Raw genomic sequence first — 27944 nt, forward strand, 5'->3', positions numbered from 1 at the left:
TGTTTTTCCACTACAAAGTAGTAGTGATACCAGTGAAACCAGTGGACTGTTATTGTTGGTCCCTATTAAATACAAGACCTAGCACTAACCATCGACGAAGAACGTGACACATAACAGATTTTTCTTTGACTGAGACAATCATCAACTCAAACAAATATTAGCAGAAGGGTTTGGCAGATGTGTGGGAGGATTTCAACATTTATTTATTTCCTTTTTTACAGTTAAAAATAAGAAATGGTTGTGATTGTGAACTCCTTAAGATGAACTCTTTTACCTACATTAGTGAGTATTCACTTTTGCTCATGGTGATCATATCTTCCTCCAGACAGAAAACGAAAATGTCTCTTTATGACCCTTTCTCTACAAACCCAGTCACGCCATACCTGCTCTGAGTCAGTATATTCTTCTAAATCACCTGAGGGCTGTTATTCAGCTGTGAATAAGTCACCCTCCTTAAGGCATCCTGCTGAAGACTGGGCTGGATAAAGGGACTTCCCAAAAAGGACATCAAATGGAATTCTTGTACACTTATTTGATTCATTGGTTGGTTTATATTGGGTTTAAACAAATGTTGTCACCCCCTCCTCACAGTTTTTATCTTTAGAAATCTCATCTAATTGACTTTAACGAGTTTTGGCAGAGTAACACATGGGATATTTGCAGTACCTCTGAACAGGCCAACTTTGATTTCTATAAAAGCGACTTGTGTAACACAAAACGTTTTACTCCTGTGATAGCTTTAGAGTCAGTATCAACAAGCTGCTGCAAGTCCTCCTCTTCCTCCACACAGAGGTATTGTTTCATTTTACTACTTCAACTCAGTTTAAATTAGTTTTGATCGGTTTATTGTAGTCTTTCTATTTTAGTTCAGTTTTATCAATTCAGGTTTTGGTTGTGTCACGTTATTTAGGATCTACTACCTGATGTTTAGATTATTTATTATATCAGATTTTTATTTACATACACTATCATTCAAAAGTTTGGAATCTCCGACCACAAAAGCCTGATTGGGTCCAGTCAGATGAGGGAGAGGACTACTCTATATTTTTGAATGGTCTTTCATGCTTTTAGGTTGTTGAAAGTCACAATGTAGAAAGAGACAGAGATACCTCTGAGTAACAGTTAAATAATACAATAAATCACCAGTCACTGGTAAAAGAAACTGGAAGTTTACACACATCAAAATGTGTGCAGATTTAAATAGAATCCTGTTTCAGTGTCAAGAGCACAATAATGCCAATAACAAGCTGGAATAAACAAACAAGCATGTTGCTTTATCAAATCTATTCTTCAAACTTCACAATAGAAATAGAAGGTTAATTTAGGGTTAGCATGATTGGAAGTGGATCAGGGAATATCAGCTGAACATATCACAGTTTGAACTTATTCAATCTAACCACTGAGTAGACCGCAGAGGGCACACAAACAATATTTAGAGCCCAGTTGCACTGTTGTGGTTAAATAATGATCGAGGGTCACTTACGCTTTTCTGGAAAGTGAAACAAATTTGTATTTGTATTTGCGGGGAAAAAAGGGTTCCAACAATATTCTCCCCTGTCATGCAACACTGCAGGGACATTGACTAAATGGATTTAATTCTTCTTCTTTTGAAAACTATTTCAAATGTTAAAAATAGATTGGTGTCCTGAGTTATACTGTTTTTTTGCAAAATACCCATTATTAAAAGAAAGAAGAAAATCATCAATATAACGGGTGATTCCAACTTTGGACGATAGTGTAAGTTAAGATTGTTTTATGATTAACTCAAATATGTCATTGTGTTAGGTCTAGTTTAACTTAATGGCATAATAGAATAATAGCATGTAACCCCCTTTAAAGCTCTTGATATACTATTTTGTTATATGTTTCAAGTATAGTGCTGAAATCTTTCGCCATCATTTTTTTGTCAGAATATTCAATGTTTTGACGTGTAAAAGTTACAGGACATAGCAAAGAGAACATTTTGAAAATCAGCTTAACTAACTTGTAAAACTGATGTATTATATTACAGATGTATTATATAGTATACATTATAACACATACAGGTGTTACACCTAATCAGAAATACATCATACATTTTGCATGTAAGGTTGTAAAGTATCTCTTTTTGTATTCATATTGTGTATTTTACTGTGCAGTAACAAGGGTCAATGAACTCATCTTCAATGACTGTGCATGTAGTTTGGCTGTACTGTAACTAGTTAACTTTGACACAGTGTGAATAGAGGTGAGAGGCAGATGGGAGGGGGATTCCTGTAATTCATATACACATTCACATGTATTTTCAGATTATGAGGCATGAAAGACTGGTAGGCTATTCAAGATTCAAGTTATTTATTGTTATATGCACATTTGCACAGGCAACGATGACAGAGAAGCAGTTGTGAAAATCTTAGAGCTCAGGCTCCCTCCAACAATGATCTAAATATAGGAATTAAAATATAAAATATAAATACAATAATATATATATATATATATATATATATGTCATAGACAGTAAGTGCAAAATGAATAAACTGTAAACAGGGATGTAGTTAAGTATAGTATAAGTATAGAATTGTATAGTATAGTATTGTATAGTATATAGTATCACGCTCACATACACATTCACACTTACAGGTGATTTAGAGTTAACAACTAACCTAACCACCTTTTCTTTGGACTGTGGGAGGAAACCGGAGAAAAAAAAGATACATACTGTATATATATGTGTACAGCGATGTAAACAGTGTCAAAGGGCTGAGCCTGATGCTGCGGGGCCGTCCAGCAGGCGTCCTGAAGACCCAGTATTAACACTCAATTACATTATATTTTAATAAGGCTGTGTTTTCATTTCCCCTGACATACACCACTGTTTTGAAAGATTCCAATGCTCGCTCAAAGTTTGATATCAGTATTCTGCCATGTTGTTAGTAAAACTTCATAACCTTTCATGCAATATGGCTACATTTTTGATATTTGACCGAGTAAAGTATTTTGATCCCCACTTGTAATACCTTGTGACTTGTCATAACAGTTATGATACATAACACATCCTAAAACATCCTGAGTGATTATCAACTCTTGTGATGACTGACGATTGTGTTGTAATGCGTTATGAAGCTTCAAACACATCATAATCATAACAACGTTACACTGTTACACAGCAGAATGAGAAATGATTACAGCCTCCGTGTTGATGCTGTTAAAATTATCTTGTAAATTCAGCTTCAAGCAATATTTCTAATTAAAATCTCTTGTTGACGAGTAGAAGTGTGACTTTTCCATGCTGGCTGCCCTCCGCACAGGACAACATGACAGAACTCTATTCTTTGGGGAAGAACGATACTCCAAGAGTCTCTTTTGTAAGTATAGAACAAACAGCAGCTTCCACCAGAACACTCCTGCCCTCTTCACATGTTGCTTTCACTGCCTGAGATCTTTTCCTCTCCTATTGTTTCTCCTGCATCCTGTGTTTTTGTTGCGGATTTGTTTGATCCACTTTTTGAGACTCTTTAGCACGAATATTTACAAAAGTCTCTCTCTCTCTACCATCTCTGTCCAACTCTGCCTTTCTGTCTGATTATTTCACTCTGTCTCTTTGAATCTGTGACTCTTAAGACAGAAGGTGGTATCCTACAGAGAACTGTATCTGTGGTCTCCAGTCCAGAACATAATGATTTGGACAACAGAGAAAAAGCCTACTCTACCCTATTCGGAAAATACAGCCAGAGCCTTCAGACCCTCAAACCCTTCCGCTGGTCCTCATCCCAGTCAGTGCCATTGATGACATAATTTTTCTGTTTTTAGACACTTATATATCATTTGATAAATAATTTTAAGGTAACATGTTTACTACATATTTTTACCCATTGCATATTGGGTGATGTTTCCATGTCTAGGTCCCACCCTCTGGACAGTGCAGGTTTATTTTCCTTTGCAACCTTTTCCTGGTTGACCCCCATGATGTGGGACCTGTTCAGGAATAAGTTGGACATGAGCTCTCTCAACCTGTCTCCTTTGGATGTAGCCGACGCCAGCGTAGAAAGGTCTGACACATTGCAGTATATTTATGGACATGACACATGACAAGCCTAGTTGCTGAAATTCATATCTGGAAAACGTGTGTAGTGCATCTCATGAGTGTTACTGTTTTACTTTAATAACAAGGCTGATTGTGTGCGTTGTGCTCAGGTTCCACAGACTCTGGCAGGAAGAAGTGGCAAAGGTGGGCCTGGAGAAGGCCTCTGTGGTTCGAGTGATCCTTCGCTTTCAAAGAACCAGGCTGATTCTGTCTCTCCTCGTTGGTTACCTTGCCATGGTGGTAATTTTTCTGGGCCCGGTAATTTTATTTGAATTTTAATATCAACAGCACGAGTGTTTCCTTTATTGACAGGATCCAGTGGCATTCTCTGAAGTTTGTCCTAATATCACATTCATTGTTAATGTGGTGGAGGAAGTATTATAATGTTTTTCTTAAGGAAATTATCAGTATAACATTATAATAAAAAAAATACTCCACTACAAGTAATATGATCACAAGATAAATGTGAGGGGGCGTGAGATGATTAATGGGATACAAAAGAAAAACAAAAACATTCTGCTACACAAATCTGTAGTCATATTTTGCACCTTTTGTAAAATATTGGAAAGTTTTACCTCTTTGAGCTTAGAACAATTGTTTAAATGAAACCATGTGAGACGTTTAGAGGGTGCACATGCTAACAACTCATAGATATACTGTATTAAACATGACAAGGGGCCCCAGGGTACTGCTTTTTTGTAAGGTGTCACAAGCCAAAAATATTGGAAACAACTGGTTTACTCTTTAAAAATGTTGGGAACGAGTAGAAGCAGGTGTGGTTATCAGCAAATATCAAAGATAATTATTAATATCAATAAAATATTAGTATTAATAAAACTCAATCAATTGATATTAATACTAACGAGGCACCAAAATTATGTAGGTGCATAAACAGACATTACAACAAAGCTCTCAATAACATCAAATCAAATCAATACATGTAGGTTACCATTGACAGAAGTTAAAGTTAAATAGTCTTCCTTAGCTATGTGCCATTACTGTGCTAATGCTGTGCTATGCTAGGCCCAGTGACATTTCCAAGTCCGTGGAGGAAAAGAGAGGATCCGGTGTCAAATGATGCAATCTCCGCTGTGCTGCGTCCTGATTATCGCTTCAGTGTTTTGTTCTCGGTATACTCGTGTAGACCATAGAAATAGAACATTCCCATTCGAATCAACATAGCAGGATGGTCAAAGCAGCGGCCATTTTTATGTGTATCGTGATCATTTTAGATAGATTTTGAGGTAAATATAATAATTACATAGTAATTTGGCAGTAATTCCAAAGAAATTTCAAATAGTTTAGATGCTTATTATCACCTAATTACCATGACTGATTTGCAGACCTGTAAAAAGTGTTACCTTGAATTGATAAAAATGTGTGGGAATTGCAGGGCATGCCAAGAAATGCAACTAAATGTCATGGATATCATATCATATATATCATGGAAAACTCACTTTTTCAGTGTTTGTGCACACACATTTGGGTATCTGGAGTCCCTACCAACCCACAAACTGTGAAATAAGACAACCCACTCAGTTTTTTTAGCACTGTATAGATCAGGAAACATGTGATTCAACAAGCCATTCGGATTTGTTTCCCTTTCCTATGTCACATGTGGGCTCATTATATACCGCCCCCAATCTGAGTATCTCCACCCATGACTTGAGAACTATACCTATGTAAAGGTGCACCGTATTTTTCTCACAAGCCAATCAGAGCAGACAGGGCATTTTCGGGAGGGGGGGGGGCTTAAAGAGACAGGAGCTAAAACGGAGCGCTTCAGACGGAGGGTGAATACAGGTATATTCAGACAGACAGTAAAATAAAGTGTAAACATGTTCTGGTAGAAACCCAAAATACCAGTATGGACTTGAAAATGAGCAGGATATGTCCCCTTTAAGTCTTTATGGATGACATCACAAATGTTTTGTGACTGATAAAATGAATGGTTGTTTAATGTTTAATGCTCTTCTGTGTTTTACAAACCTCTCTGTCCTCTCAGGCTGTTCTGGTCCATGCGATCCTAATCTATGTTGAGGACCCAGAGAAGTCCACAGTAACCTATGGTGTTGGCATGGCCTTCGCTTTGTTCACCTCAGAGTTATGCAGAGCCTTCCTATTCTCCTTGCTGTGGGCGTTGGGACTGCGCACTGCAGTCAGACTGAAGGGTGCCTTCTCTTCAGTGGCCTTTGAGAAAGTCATCTCTCTGCAGGTGCACAGCGGCGTTTCAACGGGAGAGGTAAAGACTGGGTTACATACATAAGGGTTAATGCTTATTTAATGCAGGGTGTCTACATTTCTCTAGGAAAGTGATCTTATACATCAGAATCAATTTGCTCATCATTTCTCTCTCTCTCTCTCTCTAAGGCTAATGTGGTTATTTTTTTATGTGGTAGTTCTCTCTGTATCTGTATTAGAGTGTGTTAAATGAGTTGAGTATGCACTGTAGCATGTTGGGTATTTACACAGAGACCAAAAACTTCTTACCCTTTACCTACTATTACTTCATGTTCTTCTGCCAACAAGGAACAAGAACTTCAATAATATTAATAATATGTTGTGCTGGATATGTTGATCCAACTCAACAACAGTCACATGGGGAGAATGACTTACCAAGTCAATATGTGAATGGCTGTATGTGGGGCATGAAGAGTTTATATGCATTTGCGATTACTCATAAAATCATACGACCAAAGCATCCTACGCGCCAATGGAATTGGTGTTACAGGGGACAAGTGTAGCTAGAAAAAAAAAAACGGTGGGTGTGCATCAGAAAAACTGGGTGTGCCACATGATCCAGGGGCGGACTGGGACTGAAATGCAACCTAGGACTTTGAAATGGAGAGGCTCTTTGGTGCGAGCACCCATAGTTTTTTTGGCTGCTTTAACACTAATACAGCCACCCCACCTGCCGCCTCAGTTTTGGACAATCTAATTAAAAAACAAAAAAATAACATATATACAGTATATATACTGTATATGCTATGTATAAACTTGCAAAAAGCTCTTGCGAGACTCGTTGCCCCGACGACCTATCCTAGCCTTAACAATTCAAGGTCAATGCCTTACCATTACTCTTCGAGGTCAATGCCTAACCTAAACTATCTTGCGGGAGTTCGCAATTTGCGTCTTACCTTCTAACCAACAACCCCGTTTTCTACCGGCCTCAGCAGCTTTCTGTGCAGCCTCTCCCGGTCCCGGTGTTTATGTTGAGGTATGTTCCCCCGTCGAATAGTGTTTCCCTCCTGTTAAATTGACAACCCCCCCCCCTCCCCCCCCCCCCCTCGGTAGTCAGCGTTATGTATGAGGTTTGGTTCAGGTTTAGGTAGGAGGAAAAATATATCGCCGGATAACAGTACTCGACACAATACAGCCGCATGCTTCATGCAACGTCTACTAGTAGAAATATAGAACAGCTGCAGATGGATAATTGTTTTGTTTAGTAATATTAATTTTTTCGAGTAAGGCTATAACTAAACATTTATTCTGCATCTGATTGTTGGGTGTGCCAGCTGCCTCTTTGGGTGGCACGCCCGTGCTACGCCATTGCAGAAGACTTATTTGCATAATGCATTTCTTGAATAATACATTTTGTTATCAAACTTTTTATTTGATATTATTGCATTTTTCTTCAATTTTCTGCTAACCTTGTTTTTAATCCTGTTTTGTAAATCCAAACTTCTTTGTCATAAATGTCTTGTGGAATTCACCTACTGTGACTGTTAGTTCAAGAAACATACCCTGGTAATGCAATCTTGGCAATGTGGATTACAGTCTTTCTCTCACTCTCTCCCTCTCTCTCCTGTACAGTTGATTAATGTTTTGACCAACGATGGCCAGAAATTATTTGACGCAATATTGTTAGGGAGCCTTCTGATGAACCTTCCGCTGCTCTTTACTGTGTGTATTGTCTATGCCTGCTACATTCTGGGCTACAGCGCACTGGTTGGAGTCTTCACCTACCTCATCATCATCCTCATACAGGTCTGTACATTAGAAACTTCACATATAGACATATTTTCAAAAGCAGTGTGAAATAATCAAATCCGATTTTACTACTATCACAATCAGAGCTAAAAAGTGGCACTGTAATTATCAAAATGTATAAACAAATATCAAGTTTAATTAACTACTAGTTGGCAAATAATTATAGCTTTCTGTGTTACATGAGGTATATTACTAACTAATTCAGCCACCAACGTGGACAACCCTAAAATATTTACTGCTTTGCAGCTTGTCTCCCGTTGTCACTAATTTTACCATTGTTTTTTTTTTGCTTTCAGGTTTGCTTGGTCAAGCTCATTAGGGTCTTGAGATGGAGAATCACTCTGATAACAGACAACCGTGTTCGTAATATAAATGAGATTCTCAACAGCATCAAACTTATCAAGATGTACGCCTGGAAGATTCCTTTGAAAAGAAGATCGAGGGTATGAAGTTAGGCAGGCTGCATGTTGACTCATGACACATGTTGTTAATCTTTATTGTATACCAAATATTAGGGGAATCATTTATACAAACCAATCTAGTGTGCTACTTTCCATGTTTCATGGTTGAAGGGAAATTGTGTGCACCTTTTACAGGAATCTGGAGATGGTGGGAATTGCCAACACAGATGGCGAAGTAGTTTAATTGAAACAGTATGTTTTAATTATTTTTTTATTAGTCTTTGATTGAAAATCACATAGCCATGCTGCCAGAGGCACCAGAGGCTGGATATGAGGCTGCAGCTGCCACATACTCTCCACCTTCACGTCACCTTGCTCATATAGAATGGTTTGCCAATATAGATGCAAAACAGGTATCTGATACGCCCTTGCCTCCGGCAGTCCATGCCCTGTGGGTGTGCAGCAATGTGCTTCTTGAAATGCATTAGAAGTTGCTGCAGCCATCAGCCTCTCTAACTTGTGACGTAGTTCATCGAGCGGCTTTTATTGAAAGTTGCGTGGTAATAACACGTATAACAAGTGAGATAGTCCTCTAAGGGAGGAAGGGAGGGGGTGGTGACTGGGTCAAACAAACACAGGACTTCCACCCAGTAGACGGCTGTTCGTGTCCCTTGGGAAACCAACAGTAAACATTGACTTTGCGATTGTTATATAACATTGTTACAATTGATACCTAAAGTTACATAAGAAAGTCCAAAAAGGGAGTCGTGGCTAGAAGGTAACGTGCAAATTGTGAAACTTTTTGCGAGATGGTTAAGGTTGAGCATTAACCTCGAATAGTTAAGGTTGGCTTCAAACAGCCACCAGTGCGTGCTGAAGATCACGGTCTGATGAAGCCAACAGAACCACATCATCTGCAAAGAGCAGAGACGCAATTCTTAGGTCCCCAAACCGGACACTCTCCTTCCTCCGGCTGCACCTTGAGATCGTGACAAGGGACAACCCTGGTGAAGGAAACACGTTTTACATGAAGCAGCATATTTGTCCACTCCCATGTTGATAAGAGTTGATTCAATATTTTAATCGATTGACAGCCCTAGTTATTAGTGCTCTGTGTGTCTGTCGTTAGCGTGTCACACTTTCGTTCCGGAGCAGAACTCGGAAACTATTTAAACTTAGGAACTTCAAATTTGGTGAGATGGTTGACAGTGTGGTCTAGTTGTGCCTTTTCGGGTTAGAAGTCCAGGGTGCCCACATTTTTCTTAAATTATTTCCAAAAGGGAAAGTTTGTTGCAAAACCTTTGGCACTACTTTAGCAGGGGTCAAGCAGTGAGCGGGGTATGTGAGCCATGCTCACTTTTGCCTTGTTACGTTGTCACATTATTACGTTGATCCGTTTCTACGTTAATTAACACATGATCTTTTTTCTAACCTGAACCAAGTAGTTTGAATTGCCTAAACCTAACCGATCATTTTATGATCGTTTCACAAAATTAACCACGTGGCATTGCGCATTTCTGCAAGCGTGATGAGGCTGATATTACTTATTCACAAAACTTTTGTGAAAAAAAATTTTTGGTTCAGAAACACCAAAATTCAACGTATCCAGTGGTTTGCAGAAATGTACAATGCCAACCTTTTTTTTTTTCTGGTGACTGAATTGGTAAAAACCATTTTCTAGGTACTTTTGAGCAAATAACTTATCCCAAGTTGCTACAGTGAAGGTGCTCAGTGGACAACTGTGGGCTGAAATGTGATTGCACTGGGAGATCCATTTACCAGGAGAGGTAAAGTTTAAAGAAAACAAAAAACTATTATGTTGTCTCTCTTATAGGCTTAAGGAAAAAGGAGAAGAAAGAAATACGGAAGTTCGGTTGCATTATGAATGCTATTGTCAGCATCACCAGCATGAGCTCCACCTTTGCCATTGTTATCACCTTCATTGTACACACTGCGTTCAACTTGAAGCTCAACTCGTCTGATGTGAGTACCACAGCAGTGCAGCACATATAGTAATACAGCACAACAACCATTGCAAACATGCCCACTGTGTGATTTACGTGGTAAATAGAGGTGTATTGAAAAAAGAACATAGAGAGAAGTCTGTACGTAGTTGGACAGAACAAAAAGCTCTGTTCAATTACAGCGTGTATGGATCTGAGACATAAAATAAATATGTGTTTAGATGAATTGTTTGTTGCCACTTATTCATGATGAATTCACCTCTTTGTTTATTTGTGCTTGCACTGAACCAGAGCAGGCTACAGACAAGTGCTGGTCACTAGAGCATTGTGGTCCATTTAAAAACGTTCAGTATATATGACCTTGTCAGGGTTGTAGTTGTAAGGTTGTGTTTGAGCATCCATTCTTTGTTATTAACAGGCCTTTACCATCATCGCCGTCTTCAACTCCTTGAGGTTCTGCTTGACTTTCCTGACTCTGGCTGCCAGGTCCCTGGCTGAGGGCTGCTGTATCACTAAAACGACTGAGGGTAAACCCAACCACTAACAATGTTATTAGCACTAGTAGTAGTATTCATTACTACTCTGATCTTATATAATGTTATTTTGCTGTGATGTCATCCAGCGATACAAACTGCAATATCTTGTATGGCTGTTTCAGAAAATATTACTGATCCAGAATCCAGAGACCTACCTGATCCAGACAAAAGACAGTGAACTTCGCCCATAGTGATGAAAATGCTTCACTTTCCTGGATCAAACCAGACAGACTGCCAGACCCCCCACCCAGCTCAGCCAACGGGGACACAAAGGGACACAAAGTGGAGGAGATGTCCCAGAATGGGAAGACTGAAACCTTGCCAACTCTGAGAAACATCTCCTTCACACTGCCTAAGGTGTTCTTTACCACTGATATGGATACATGAGGTGAACTAGATTGGGGTTAAGGGTAAACCTTTATTCTCTGTGTTACCTCCTGAAGGGCAACCTGCTTGGTGTCTGTGGGAACGTGGGGAGTGGAAAAACATCACTGATTTCCAGCATTTTGGAACAGGTTGGCTCCTCCTTTGTCTTTTTTGTCCTTTATTTTCTTTTACAATCTCTACAAGTCTCTGACATCATGTTTGACATTTTTATTAGCTGTTAATTTTCACTGTTATTGTCCACCACTCTGTTACACAACTGTTATGAAAAATGATGCTCCTTATTTACATTGTGTTACCTCTAAACCAGATTTAACTGATGCTATTTAATAGCTTTTCTCATGGTTGTCTGCTCATTTTTACAATTTTAGATGCACCTTCTGCAGGGCTCCCTCTCAGCTGATGGGACATTTGCCTACGTTTCCCAGCAGGCCTGGATATTCCATGGAACAGTTAAAGAAAACATCCTGATGGGGGAACCTTTTGACCAGTCCAAGTATATAACCACTAAATTATAAGTAACTGCAGACCTTTGAATACAGAACATGAGGAGCTATTATTAACTAAGGGGATACCATTTTGAAGTGAATGTTTTACCATTGTTCCTCATTGCATGCTTGAATAGGTCTTCTTTTGAGGTTATCTCACGTGACAACTGTTTTAACTGGGAGAAAGTTCCTCTCACGTCTCGAGTCACGTTCATTCAGCTGTTTATGACTGTAGTTAGGCCTATAGCTCTGCTGTAATCATTATATGAAGGAAATACGGTAGGAGAAGTCAACCTAGGACCTGACAATGTTTTCCGAAACTACATCCAGAAATGCATAATTTCTGAGCCTTGTATTTTCTTATCGACTCTCTTTCATGTGCATTGTCCTGTGGTTTTGCAGAAATAGTGAAATGAGAAGTAGGCAGTGAGTTTTGCTCTTACATTAATTCTCATAAACTTTCAGGGACAGTATATCTGAGCAATTAAAAGCATTGCTTAGATTCTTAAGACACTGCATACAAAATATCTTGCGATGTATTTTAGATAGAGGCTATAAAACGGGCTATAAAAAGGAGAGAACAAGATTTAGGAGTTTCAACACCAGACAGGAATATAGTATAGGGCTTAGTCTTTTTGGCTGCAAAAAGTATGATTTCGTAAGCCAAAAAATGTTTCTTAATAGAAACATGGTTACTTGAATTTTTTAATGTTATTTGTATGGAACGAATAGCTGATGTGATCAGCGATACTAGTTACAATTCTGAAATTAATTGGGATCAAGTTTGAGAATCCCTTTTCAGCACTGCGTAATACAGACATATACTCAGCAGCCCTATTTGAGTATATTTTGAAACTTTGGTTCCCCCTATAGAGATCAAACACAACCTATGATAAGGAAAATAATGATTAATTGTGAGGCACTGCAGTGTACACCCGCTGTCTATGTTATGTGATGTTGGTATAACGTGTCTTAAAAATGGCTCTGCTGAATACGTGGCTGTCCCTTGACTTCAGGCAATTAATTGTCTTACTCCGCAGAATACAACAGAGTCATAGATGTCTGTAGTCTCAGAGCTGACCTGAAAAATCCTCCCATATGGTGATCAAACTGAGGTAGGAGCTCTCTGTTGTACTCTCTACCCTCCAAACTGAATGTTTTTCTTGTTTTTTTTAATGCATTTTAATGATTTCTTACAAGCATAGTGGAACTTTAAACACTAACATCCTCTGATGTGTAGTAGGAAACCCCTCAGTGGACATAAGGATTCACAAAAGATGGATAAAGAGAAAGACCACCAAATGCTGTTCAAAGTATTGCATGACGTAAAGAATCGTATTGTTTAAGTCTGAGTCATAACTAATGATTACAAATTGAATACCAGGCCTAATTATTTAGGCAGTTTGAGTTGGTATAACCAAATTTCAGAAGTCTAAGTCTGACCTATGTTTATGAGTTTATTTGAAGCTGTGAGTACTTTGCTGTCTTCATTGTCAGTTTCTGCATTTGCCCCCTCTCTATTTATTCTACATTGTTGTAGAGTGAAAAGTTGATTTTGTGATGTACCAGACCCTGTTGCCAGTGTTCTTAATAGCTTTCTGCTGTTTTGTTGGCAGATTGGAGAGCGAGGGCTGAATCTGTCGGGGGGCAGAAGCAGAGGATCAGCCTGGCGAGAGCTGTCTACTCCAATAAAGACATCTTCCTCCTTGACGATCCACTATCTGCCGTCGATGCTCATGTGGGGAAACACATCTTTGAAGAATGTGTTAAGAAAGAGCTCCAAGGAAAATCCGTCATCCTGATTACACACCAGCTCCAGGTAGACACAGATTTATTCTTTAGCAGATAGTGAATCTTTAATAGCTTATTATTAGGCATTTCTCAATCAAAGTTGCATAATACTTGTTTATACTTATTGTACAAATTTGAGATTTATATCTTATTGTGGTAAACCCCTAAGTAAAAGTAAAATCACAACCCAGGAAGTGGTGTCTGATTGCTGCCATTAGTATTTCCTTTATCATGAATTATGAGCAGTATTATAAATCACTCTAGATAAGAGCGTCTGCCAAATGCCATAAATGTAAACGTGCTGTTTAGACTGTGTTGGGTAAACCTCTGCCACAGTGCTGGGATTTTGTTTCATTGACATGGTTGTCCTCGTTTGTCCTCGTTTGTGTCTTTCAGTATCTGGAGTTCTGTGATGACATTTTGGTTCTGGATGATGGCGAGGTGCGGGAGGCCGGAAACCACCAGGCCCTGATGGAAGCCAACGGACGCTACGCTCAGCTCATCACCGACTATCAGATGGAAGAGTCTGAAGTAAATAACCTGCAGTTCAAAACTCAGATGTACTGTAGCTATTATGTCTTTCCTTATTGTTTTACTGGCTGTGAAACCCGTTCACCAGTTCTTCATTGTTTTACTAGCTCAGAAACAATAAACTGCATGTCGTCTACGAGGGCACAAGTTAACGGTTCATCATCTACTTTAGGGTGAAAGTGAGAATGAGTACGAGGAAGTGTCACCCCAAAGACACTGCCAGCTGAAGGACGTTGAGCTAAGTGATGGCACAGACAGCGGGCTAGCGAACCCAGGTATGACAACCAGGAATAAAATGTTTTAGTGTAGTGATCTAAAATAACTTATGTGGGCTAATTCGTGGATGGTTCATTTCATCATTATGAGGAAACTATTTTATAGTTTAGAACAAAGACACACCAGAAGTGTAGCACATTCTACATAGTCATAGTTATTTTGGAGGATAGGTTGCTTTACTTTTGGCACAATTCCTCTGTGGAGCAAAGTGACATTTTAAAAGTGTGGGCTTATAAAATAGCCAATATATAACCAGGAGGAGGTAAAAGGTAACGCCAGCAGTCCATCGAGGTAACAAAGGGACCTTGGATGACAAAGGAAGGCCAATGAGCTCTGTAAAACTTTGCAAACAATGGCAGACAGGGCAACAAAGCTACAATCCTGACTGTAATATACTGTTATTGCATTATTTGGGCATGTTTATGTCTTTATTACAGTATAAACATGACTGGGATTTCTTCGTCATTTATTTATATTTCCACCCACATCTGTGCTTCCTTTCAGCATTTGACATGTCGGACGAATATGATGATGGAACGACAGCTGACCAAAAATGTGAGTCTACAACACTCATTAAATTATAATTCTGATGTAGGGTCAGCCAGTTCAGATGTAATATATCCAGTCTCTGCAAGGATGTCAGACTTATATGGTTCTATATCAATGTGGGAACCTAAAAGACAAAGGGTGTGCAAGTTAAGTGGCCAGAAGTGCTGGCTGGATGGTTGAACAGCTTCGGAAACCCCCTCCTCCCCCACACCTCTCCAGCAATTTCTGTAATTTTCCAAAACAGATAATCTGACATTCACTTACTACAGTGATTGGGCCCGGTGTGCGGAGGTCAGGAGATAGGCAAGGTTTCAACTTCTCTCTCAAGATCTCTATTTTCCTTTTTTTAACACAACTATTTCTGTCACCTTTGTGTTAACGGCAAACGAGTACTACTCTATGAATGCCTTCCAGGAGAGAATATGTGCACCGTTATTCCTGTATTTCAACAATTTTCACATTTTGCCCCTTTCTACGATGGTTTTCACTCTGCCTTTTCTTCCTCTTAAGCTGTTGTCGGGGATCAGCTGGTCAGTCAGGAGTCCATCACAGAACATCCCGTCTCCTGGAGAATCTACCAGCAATACAGCAAGGCAGCTGGAGGTCTGATACAGCACACACACACACAAACACACACATGCATTGGCATGATTCTATGCAATAATGCACAATTCACAAATGGACAACCCGGTTGATGATGTTTGATGTAACTGTGTTGCTGCAGGATACATTGTCACCTTCCTCACTCTCCTGAACATCGTCCTGATGATTGGATCCGCATCCTTCAGCGGCTGGTGGCTCAGCTTCTGGATTCAGAACGGGGATGGGGTGAGAACGAAATCTCTCCCACAAACACATGCACATATGACGCACACACACACACACACACACACATGCAGCCCTGGGTGAAATGTGAATGTGTTCTCAGTGATTGTGTGACTTCCAACAGCTGGAAACAAAAATGATTATTTTATGCTCCAACAGGTTTTTTGACAGTGAGGGTATTGAATAGTTCTCTTCACACAGTCTTTTCCCAAAACTAACAATCCAACAGTCACACACTTTTTCCACATAGTTGGTCAGGTGTGCACAGACGTTGGTAGAGCTGCACAACTCTCTTTTTCCTCACATAACTTTGTCTGTGTTGTCAGCGATGAAGGTGGTGTGCTTTTAGAGAACAGACAGAACTAAACTGTCTGTGGCTAAAATCACGAATATGTGTTGTACGACAACAAGGACAGATACAAACTCTTTCTATACGGTACCTACACTCTATGTTTAATTAATTACCAGCTCAAAACAGCTCAACTCAACTTTATTTATATATCCTTGTGTGGGGGATTAACGTCCCTATCAAGAAATAATCCCTATCAAAACTGTTGATGCTAACTAAAGAACTAAGAAATAATGGTGGATTTGGTGGTTAGTGAGATCAAGAGAATATACAATATTAAGTGGACTGTTTGTAACTTTTTAAGCGTATAAATGTAGCGGGTCGGCACACATGCGCGTTCGCGTGTGGCCGGAGCCTCGTCTCCGCTGCCTACTCTCCTTCACTCAGACGGCGCGCGCGTCCTCGCTGTCTCGCTCCACCTCTAGATGTGAACGCGCGCTCACTACACACTGCAGAAGAGTTAGTTTAGCTCTGAGAATATCTGGTGAATGTACAGTGGACGTTTTGTGCAGAAATAAATGCTGCAGCTCCTCCAGACCAACAGAGGTTTTCCGTGTCTGCGAAGTGACGGGGGCTCCTCAACGAGTTACGTTATCGTCTCGTTACCGACCGGGTGCCGGTGGTCTTCGGCTGCCGGCTGCGGTCGGGAGGCGATGACGTAACTTGTTGAGTAGCCCCGCTGCTGAAGCCTGCGCTGAGCAGGAAAAGCCAACACTAGGATCAGCATTGATTCATGGAGAGACCTTCGGTCTGGTCAGCTAACATTACTGCCAAGCAGCTGAAATATAGAGTGATATTGTGGTTTTAGCTGACGTGTGTCGCCTCACTGTTTTGAGCGATGCTCGTTCATGTCTATGTAGAGCGAGCAAGCGCGAGCTCGACGCTGACTTTCGTTGATTTCAAGGCCACAGGTGTCGCTGTTGAGCAGCATTTCTGAATCTTACAAATAGTCCCTTTAAGTGGACTCCGGCTGTTATGTGGAGCAAAAGCATACACCATAAATATGATTCATGCAGAGGGAGATAGGAAGTAAGACTTGCCCATCTCTATCCCATGAACTTTGGCTACTAATGTCCACTGCCAAATAACACAGCTGGCAGGCCACACGATACTGTTATCTGACCTTAACAGTGTGAGATGGCGAGGCTTATTCATAGCGAATACCTGAAGAGAACCTCTTGCCATTGTTCCCTTTTGCACTAAACTTGCATGGATCCAAATCAGACATTTTACTTTTCTCAGTCTTTTTGATTGTGTTTAGTTTACCCAGTGCTCACTCCCACAGTAACCACACATAAATGTCATCACATCTCTGTTTAAACTTTAGATATAAATGTCAGTCATTACGATGAGTAAAAAAAACTGATTTGTCTCTCTCTACACAGTCATTATACATTGGGTAATACTGTGATCCAGTGTATTGACTGATCACACATGAGCAAATCTGATAAATATGTGTTATTTCCACATATCTGCACAATATTGTGGCAATATATTGACAAATGTTTTTGATAAATTATTCCTCTGGCCCTGGTCTTCACTTACTTCTCTGTTTTTTCCCCCAGTCTTCCAATAACACAACTACAAACAACGGCGACATCTCACAAAACCCAGACCTGCGCTTCTACCAAATGATTTATGGCGGGATGTTGCTTGTCATGGTGTTACTTACCATCATCAAATGCTTCTCCTACACTTGGGTCACCTTGAATGCCTCCTGCAAACTCCACGACACCATGTTCAAGAAGGTACTGTTGAACGACTGCTGACCCCCAGCCTATATCTATGTAACCATGGTTACTCTTTCATGGTTTGACTTCTTTCAGACCTGGTAGAAGCTCTACCAATGAGCCGCTGATGACGAAGATTTTTTTGTTTTCCCTTCTCAGATTTTCTACAGTCCCATGAGTTTCTTTGACACAACGCCAACAGGCCGCATTCTCAACCGCTTCTCCAAAGATCAAGAGGAGGTGGACATTGTGCTTCCCTTATACATAAGCCGTTTCTTGGATTTCAGTCTGCTGATCACCTTCATCATTATCACCATCTCGGGTGTCTTCCCCCTCATGCTGGTAGCTGTGGCTGTTATTGGAGCTTTGTTCACCCTCATTATCTTGTGAGTTGATATCAGTTAAGATTTAGATTTCCATTGACATTGTCGCTCATCTTAAAAGCAGGTGCGTGAATGAACAGTCAAGAGTTGTTACAGGTACTAGTGCAGAGCCCGTTCAAAACATGCCTGTTTAGAACGGGTCGACTGCTTGGTCTGTGGTTTTGCGTCTTGCAGCCTTCTCGAGAACTGCTCATACTATCTTTACACTGCACTTTCTTGGGTCCTGAGTAATACACCTGCCGTGACATAGTTTTCCTCTAGCAGTTCTAGAGTCTGTGAGTCATTTGCGTGCAAATGATCACACCAACATTGTATGGCCTCAATTGGAGGCAAAGCCCCATGCAATGTGTATGGATAAGCTCCAGATGTTACATACCTCAATAGTGCGAGTTGAGGTGGTGATGTTCCCTGGAGCTAACAGGCATATCCGGAGAATCACCAGGATGGAAAGCGCAAATGTTATGCTGTTGCCTGTCCTCCAGGTGTGGCCATAAAACCAAAGCACTTTTGACCCTCTGGCTACTACATAATACAAATGACAAACCGAACATCGTGTTACCTAGTTTGGCCAATTACTGTTGTTCTCATACTAACTGATTACACTATATTTGTGATCTGGCAAAAAAACATCACACTCTTACCAGGACTTGCACCTGGAATCATCCACCCAATGAATGGATGTGTTACTATTACACCACAAGAGTGTGTATCTAACTACATTGATATCTATTTACATATTATGTTAAAAGGCGCCATGTAACAGGGTGTCTATAGGTAGCATTAAGTAAAATGTAAAAAAGACTTTCTAAGATATTTTAAATCCACAGATTAACAAAATGTTTGGACAAATTTGCAATAAAATATAAGCACTAAATGTGAAAAAATAGGCATATTAGAACTTCAGGAGGATTAATTGATTCCAGGGTTTTTCTGTCAATGATTTAGTCCCGTTTATGCGGACTGTAAATCATAACCAGCAGCAACAGAACTTCAGGAGAATTAGTTGAATACAGGTTTCTTATGTCAATGATTTAGTCCCATTTATGTCGACTGTAAATCATAACCAGCATCAACTGAACTTCGGGACGATCATTGAAGTCCAAGTTTATTCTGTCAATGTGTCAGTCCTGTTTATGCCGACTGGAAATCCTTTAGATTTACCTTTATCTCATCAGCACCTCCCCATAAACAACATTGCTGAGGAAGCGGCGCTTCTTCTTTGTCTCTTCATCTTGGGCAAAAATGCGAAGCTTGCTTGATTTGCCAACCCAACACGGTGTAGCGACTGCCCCTGTGATTTATTTACGGTCATGGCAAAGCATGAGTGTGTGTCCAGTGTTGACACCAACCACAGATATTGCCACCAAGAGATGAGGCAGTTCTGATCGATGATATACTGTGACCCACTGCACTGTCCATTGTGCTGGTCGAAGTTTCAAAGTAGCATTGGTCACCATTCTTACTTTTAGAGTGATGCGATGGGGAGGCATGCCACATGGGTAGAGGGTATGAAGAAACTCAGGCAGGTACACATGGTGACCATCAGAGTCTGCAGAGTCCTGAAGCCCTGTCGAGTGTAAAGTCGATCGGATGAACGGTTCTTGAGATATGCGAAGAACACACATACCCACATACCCATGGGGCAACTGTGGCTCAGAGGGTAGAGCAAGTCGGAAGGATGATGGTTCGATCCCCGGTTGTCCGGCTGTCCTTGAGCAAGACACTTAATCCCAAATTGAGTATTTAGATTAGATCCTGATGGTCAAAGTTGGCACCTTGCATGGCAGCCTCTGCAATCAGTGTATGAATGGATGTGTGAATGGGTGAATGCTGACATGTAGTGTAAAGTTCTTTGAGTGGTTGGAAGACTAGAAAAGTGCTATATAAATTTACCATTTACCCACAGACAGAGATTCCTGGCTTTATAGTTACATACTGAATATCAGCTGTGATTCTTCTGCAGTATCTTCCAGAGGAGTGTCCGTCAGATGAAGAGGATGGAGAACATCAGTCGCTCTCCCTGCATCTCTCTCACCACCTCTACCCTGCAGGGCCTCAGCACCATCCATGCCTACAATATAAGAGACAGGCACATACAACTGTAAGATACCAGAGTTCCTCAACATGAAATACTTTTGCTTTTTGTTTGCTGACCTTTCAGTCTCAGTTTTAATTCTTCTCTGCTTTACATTCACGAGTGCAGTGCCCATTCCGTCTGTGGCCATTCGGAGCGTGATGATCCAAATGCGTACAGTATCTTGCTTCTTAGTAATGCAATCTCTATTTTCTTTTCTTTTTGTAGAATTAGGTAGAAGTGGTAGTAGTTAATCACGCCAAAGCTAAAGAAACACAAGAGAGATAATTGTGGTGGGTCAGAAGAACTGCAGAAGCGTCCTCCTGTAACTTGTATTTTACATGCATGTTTTCTGACAGCCTCTCGTCCCTCATCTACCCATGCATGGGTGAATAGGGAGATACAGCACGATGGGGCTGTTGCACATGCGGCGCCTGCAGAGGTGGTTTGCCAGCCTTTGCTTGGATGCCAAGAAGCACAGCAACGCTTCGATAGCATTCCTCCCTCGGTAGAGGACGATCTTCACTACTGGGGTCCACACAACACCTGTTGAAGGGAACACCGCTGGGAAGAGTGGCCTCCTACGTCACAGTGTTCACTAATGTGTCCCAAACAGGGTGGGGAGGGACTGGCCTAGGAAGAGCGGTTGGTGGAGTGTTGCCTCCGGCGGAGGGCCGACACATCAACCTACTCGAACTGCAGGCAGTGTTCCTGGTCCTCCAACACTTCAAGCCCCTGGTATGGGGGAAGAATGTGTTGGTGAGAACTGACAACAGCACCATAGTGGCTTACATCAACAGACAGGCTGGAGTTCAGTCAGCTGCTCTGTTGGGGACAGCGGAGAACCTGTGGTTGTGGGCCTCAGTGCACATGTTGGCTCTGAAAGCTCAATTTCAGGACCGGAGAACAAGGGGGGGCCAACCTCATGTGAAGAAGTGAACTTCTGTCCGAGTGGAGGCTTCACCCGGAGATGGTGAAGCCTATTTGGTCCTGGTTTAGGAGAGCGGAAGTGGATGTATTTGCCAGAAGATGCAACACCCACTGTACGCTATATGGTTCTCCCTGGCACGACCTGCCCCTGGGGGTGGATGCGTTTGCACACATGTCATGACCGAGAAAGCTGCTTTACGCCTTTCCACCGCTCCATCTCATCCCTCCCCTACTGGAGAGAGTGAGATTGGAGCAGTTGTCAGTCATTCTGAGAGGGACAGGGATAAAATGCTGTCCACGTTCACGGCACCGTATTGCTTTGCTCCGTTGCCAGTGCTCCTATCTGTTTCTCGATGCTGGGGGCACGATCCTCTACTGTACGTAATACACCTAGTATGGATAAGTACCTCATGAAACCCCATTTCAAATCACCCAAACTATCCCTTTAAGGACAATGACGGAGCATTGAAGGAGCCACCATGGAAATAGATTGAGCCTCGAGCCCTAGACCTTGGGCAACACCATCTACATTGCATGGTGCAAGGCGAGGACCTGTTTGCGAGCGAGGCCAATTTCCATTGTCCTGTTGCAAGTCATTCAACCTGAAGTATGCCAATCATCTGCGAGATACATCCCAAGCTACAGTCCAAGCTACCAACCGTGTCACTGATACAGAGCCGAATCGTAAGGCTGCTGCACGTCGGAAGGCATTCACTGCTGTGCTTGATCTTATTCCAGAGCAAGAGATGTTTCAGTCAAAGTGTCCTGCTGGTCTGCATTGTAAGCTCTGTTTTACTGTCCTTTATCATGTTGTAGGTTCAAGGAACTGAATGACATCAACTCCATCCACTATTTACTGTTTCACTCTGGGACATATTGGCTCTCCTTCTGGACGGACTTCATGGCTACGGTCATGACCTTATTGGTGTCTCTGTTCGTAGTGCTCAGCGGTAATGATATCATTAGTCCAGCTTTGAAAGGCTTGGCCTTGTCCTACACCATACAGGTAAATTTATGAACCTTTGGTTTATTGTTGTAAAGACACACTGCAAGCAACTGCAACATGTGTGTTTACAGACTCTGTTTATGTGTTGTCCAGCTGACAGGCATACTTCAGCATGTAGTGAAACAGTCGACGGAGGTGGACGCCAGATTCAACTCGGTGGAGCGGCTGCAGGAATATATCACGGTCAGACTCTTCATCCACCTGTCCTGGTCTTCTTGAAACTGTACATTAAACTATTCAAGAAAAGCACTTGCTAAAGCTATTTGTGCTTCTGCTATGCAGTTAATTATCATCTGACACACCTCCTTTCTCCTCCCTAAAAGTAGTTGTCATTTATTGTGTACAGACTTGTACGTCTGAGGCCCCAAGGCACATCAAGGAGGCTCAACTCCCAGAGGACTGGCCAAAGAGCGGAACCATCACCTTCAAGGGCTATAAGATGAGGTACAGAGAGAATACACCCATTGTTCTGAACGGACTCGATTTCTTCATCCGAGCTGGAGAGAAGCTGGGCATTGTGGGAAGGACAGGCTCTGGTAAGACCCTGACTCCAAAGCTTTTTACGGTAACACTTTATTAACTAATCAATTTACCATTTATAAATTATGGTTATTATAGTTATCTTGCTCTTAACAAACCATTAAATTATAAATGATAATGTTTACTAATTATTAGTAATGCTATAATTCATGTTATTCTAACAGTTTGTTGTTGCACACATTATTACACTTTATATACTAAATTTAGTACTTGTTAATGATTACGAAATTATTTGTAAACCTTTAAAAAATTGTTTGTAAAACATCTATAAACATTACATAGAGAGATCGCCCAGATATTTGTAATGCTTTGTTAATTGTTAATAATTAGTTTGTAAACCATCTATAAACACTATTTGGATGGCTTTTATAAAGTTGCAACTGATGATTATAATACATTGTTAAATGGTTAAGAAATATTTTGTAAAATATCTATGAACATTATTTAGATTGATAGTTAATACTTTGTCAATGGTTAATAACTTTTTCTGGTTTCTGGTCCAGCTATCTATGTCATGTTTATAGATGTTTTACAATGATTTCTTAAAAGTTTACAAATCATTTGGTAAAAATTAATGAATACTTAATATAGTGTATAAAATGTTATAATGTGTACGACAATAAACAGTTAATAATTACTTTATTAATGTAATCAGAATGTAATTGTTATCGTCTCTTATCAGCTATGATACAATATAGAATTTATAAACTACTTATTTCATATTACACAAAACTAATTATAAAATGACAGAAATTATAGCATTACTTATAATTAGTAAACATTGTTATCATTTCATTGTTTGTTAACAGTAAAATAACTATTAAATAAGTTTAATTAACCGTCTGTTTACCATATACCATTTGGTTATTATAGTTATAATTAAGTGTTTTTACTCATAACTTTGTTTTTCATACAGTTGGTTTTTGGTGTAAATGGGCAATGCAATTGCAAAACAATGAAAATGTCAAGATGATTTAGACATATTAAAATGATCGATTGATTGAAGAAACTATAACTAATTATCATAAGAGTTGAATCTTGAACAGTACTGAATACACACACAATTGCATGTATGTGAATATGTCATTATATAGTAAACATAAATGCAGTAAAGTAAATCACTAAACCTATAGTCCATATTGATCATAATGTACCTTATACAATGCAAATGTTGATAGCGCTGTGTTGCAGCAGCATTTTTGGATTTAAATGTGTAAATGAAAGAATTTACTGGGATTAGAGTGTTATTTTGTTAAACCATGACTGCAGGGAGCAGAGGGGAAACACTACAGTACCTCTGTAAACCATTAGGGTTACTATTCTTAGGTATTCTGCTCTATGTCTGTAGGGAAGTCCTCTCTCGGTGTGGCTTTGTTCAGGCTGGTGGAGCCAGCAGCAGGAACCATCCTGATAGATGGCGTGAACATTATGGACATTGGTCTGCAGGATCTGCGCAGCAAATTGTCTATCATCCCCCAGGATCCTGTGCTATTTATTGGCACAGTCAGGTAACCAAAGTTAACCCCTAACTCCACAGAACTTAATGTTTACACACAGGCACCCTCTGTTCTCACTGTGTTGGGTTAGTCACTGGCTCGCCAACTGTGATAATACATGTGTTTGCCTACAGGTACAACCTGGACCCCTTCAATAACTACAACGATGAGGAGATCTGGGCGGCGCTGGAGAAGACCTACATGAAGGACTCAGTATGTTTGCATAACATTAACAGTTTCATTACAGTGTGTGGTCATTTATCCAGACCAAATCAGTCAACTCATCCAGCGACAGCCTTTTTTCTGGGTCTACTCATACATACTACTTCATACCTGACTGCAATCACTTAAACACAATGCTTAGAGACACAATGACATGTAATGTTTGTGATGCATATGTTGAATTATAATGTTATCTGACCAGATAGTAGCTGTCTTAGTGGTGTAGTGGTGTTATTGAACCCTTTTTTTCCAAATATTATTAACTTGTATATATTATATATTACAGTTTTTCTCGATTGTTTACACACATTTTCTGAAAGCATGCCTCATACTCTCAGAACTCTACACACAAATCAAAAAAACACACACACAATGGGCAAAACCCCTCAATTCTCCTGCAAAATGAAACTTTACATTCAAAACAATGTTATTTCTTCTCAAAATGGTATTTTGTTTCAAATGACACACACAAACCATCATATGAATAGACATTTATAAGAACCAGTTGAACACTGATGTGCTCAATGTAAAACACTATGATGAATGGAAAACACTTCTTCTCCATTCATCATAATGACTTAGGCCTTTTTTTTGTTCAGTGTTACACTTACTACAGACAGTACATACATAAGTGTGTTGTAAAATATTTTAGAATATTGTTTTTATACTCAGAACACACAAATACACGGTAACAAATATATTTTATTTTCCCCACAAAAACAATGTACACAGTGAACATCCCAACCAACACAAAGTTGTACATACAGTGGTCTACATACAAAACAACAGAGGAATTTACTGTATACAGTTACAGTAAAAAAAAAAGAAGAAAAAAAACTATGCTGCATCCTCTCTTCTGTTTCGGTCTGGCCACAGCACCTCATCCACATCACAAGCAATGTTTGCCCTTTTATGCTAAAGCTCTGATTGCTAATTGTAACACTGTGTGACAAGTGTTTGCCCATGTGATGAGTCAGTGTGCATAGTAGGGCAATTGTCTTTAGAATTTTGAATGACAGTGTGTTCCTTGTGAAAACGAGATTTTCTTCATGAAAATTGTGCCAAATGCAGAGAATTGTGTGTAGTGTTTTGAAAAAAGTGTGTTTTAGAACTGCAATTTGAGTGTAAAGCAGGAATTGTGCTTGTAGTTTAGCAGAATTGGTTCAGGGGGTTGGTGCATGAGTTACATGTTGTGGTCATTGTGTGTCAAGTACCAGTATTTGTGTGTAAACAATTGAGAAAAACTGTAACTGCAGCAGTGGTGGAGGTACTATTAAGATTGTTTACTTAAGTAAAAGTAGCAATACCACACTCGAGAAATACTCCATCACCAGTAAAAGTCCTGCATGTAAGATCTTACTTGAGAAAAAGTACAGAAATATTATCAGCTTTATGTACTTTGTGTATCAAAGATACAAGAAAGCGAATAAGTGTATTTCCCGAAATGTCAAACTATCCCTTTAATAATCAATGAGTATTGTTTTGTTTCCTCAGATCTCCAAACTGGAGGGGGAACTACAGGCGCCGGTGATGGAGAATGGAGAGAACTTCTCTGTAGGAGAAAAACAACTGATATGTATGGCTAGAGCACTACTCCGCAACTCCAAGGTTTGATTTATTTTTATTAACAAACTTTAAAATTGTACTTCTGCTGAACAGCCACTGGATTACTACCGCTACATATCTATGTAAATGCATGATATTTATATTATTGACATTTGCATCATTTAACCCACCACGACCGGTATCTTTGGCCAGTCTTTTACTCATTTATCATATCATCACTATTCTAAATGGTCTTGTTCTCTTCTATATGTCAGTCTGTACAGTTGCACCTCATTTTGTTCCAAACCCTCTCTACCCTATGCCGCCCCAACTCCCCTGCTCTTCAGCTAATCTCTTCGTCTAGATTAACTGACCCTCCTGTTGTCCACCAGATCATTCTTTTGGATGAGGCAACAGCATCCATCGATGCCGAGACAGACGCCTTGATCCAGAACACAATCCATGAAGCCTTCCAGGACTGCACCATGCTCACCATTGCCCATCGTATCAACACTGTGATGAACGCAGATCGTATTCTGGTCATGGACAACGGAGAGGTAACAAACACAAACACACAAAGATAAAGTTTGTGTGATCCTGAACCTAGACTTACAGTAAGTGTTCTGTCCAACAGGTAGCAGAGTTAGATCATCCAGATGTGCTGAAGCAAAGACCAGACTCTCTGTTCGCCTCACTCCTCGCTGCTGCGAACACTGTGAATACCTGAACCACAGAGGTGGTTGTGTCTAGAACAGGGGTGCACACACTTTTTCAGCATGCGAGCTACTTATAAAATGATCAAGTCAAAATGATCTATTAAAATGAATTTTTGATGCGAGTGAATCAGCCTCAGCATCTTCCCGAAAAGGGTAGCACATGAATGTAGCGACTGGCTCCAGTAAAACAAAGTCTTGAAAGCGTCTGTCAAACTCTGACAGACAGTTCTCAATCTGCTCTGATAAGCTGACGTCTATATTTTAATTTTTTTTAATTTTTTTTTTTCTTTTTTTTTTTTAATGCCATGCGATCTACCCACACTACCTTTGCGATCGACCGGTAGATCGCGATCGACGTATTGGGCACCCCTGGTCTAGAAGGTAACCCCCAAGTTGCAAAACTCTTGCGAGATGGTTAAGGTCGGGTATTGACCTTTAATTGTTAAGGTTAGAATAGGCTGTCAGGTAGCAAGTCTCGCGAGAGTTTTTCGCACATTTTCGCAACTTGGGGGTTAACTTTCTAGACAGAACTCCTGCTGTCGCATGAGCGCGAGTATACATGAGGCTATGAAGGCAGTCGAGTCGGTGTGATGAAATTTAGAAGTCTCATTTAGTCACTTGTGAGAAACCGCCTTTTTTAAAACACAGAAAGGCTTCAAACTATTACTATTTACGTGACTTTTGTGTTCCTTCATAGCAGTCTGCCTCCGGAGAGCTAAATAACTCATCAAATCCATTAGCTATTTAGTAAAAGCAGCAGGGAAATGCTATTGCAAATGGTAAAATAAATTGCCCTTTTAAATGCCTGATTAAAACCTGTATTCTTAATTAAATTTGTGATTCCAATTATTTGTATTTGTATACTGTATTTTCAAATATAATTTTAAATTCCATTATTTATTTATTAATTCATTCATGTATTTTTAATTGATGTACTTATTGAAAGTTTTATGGTCGGTTTTTTTTGTAAATCCCTTTTTTTAATTTGAAATATGTATTGATGGATTAATATTTCATTTGTAAATTCTTTTCATAATTCTTCTTTTTATTGCCCAGTCATGTCAGGTCAAATCATGAATTAAACCCCCCCTCTCCTGAAAATGGTATGAGTCTTGTTTTTGTTTTTTTCCTGCTGGTCCGAAACGCTTTCCGAAG

The 27944-nt window shown here is 40.1% G+C and overlaps 1 pseudogene; it reads left to right on the top strand.

Annotated features, from left to right (window-relative positions):
• The first annotated feature begins 98 nt into the window (after window positions 1-98).
• LOC119474699 lies at window positions 99-26804 on the top strand (annotated as a pseudogene).
• Window positions 26805-27944: the final 1140 nt, after the last annotated feature.

This window comes from Sebastes umbrosus, chromosome 2, assembly GCF_015220745.1.
Source record: "Sebastes umbrosus isolate fSebUmb1 chromosome 2, fSebUmb1.pri, whole genome shotgun sequence".
In the NCBI taxonomy this organism is placed as follows: Eukaryota; Metazoa; Chordata; class Actinopteri; order Perciformes; family Sebastidae; genus Sebastes; species Sebastes umbrosus.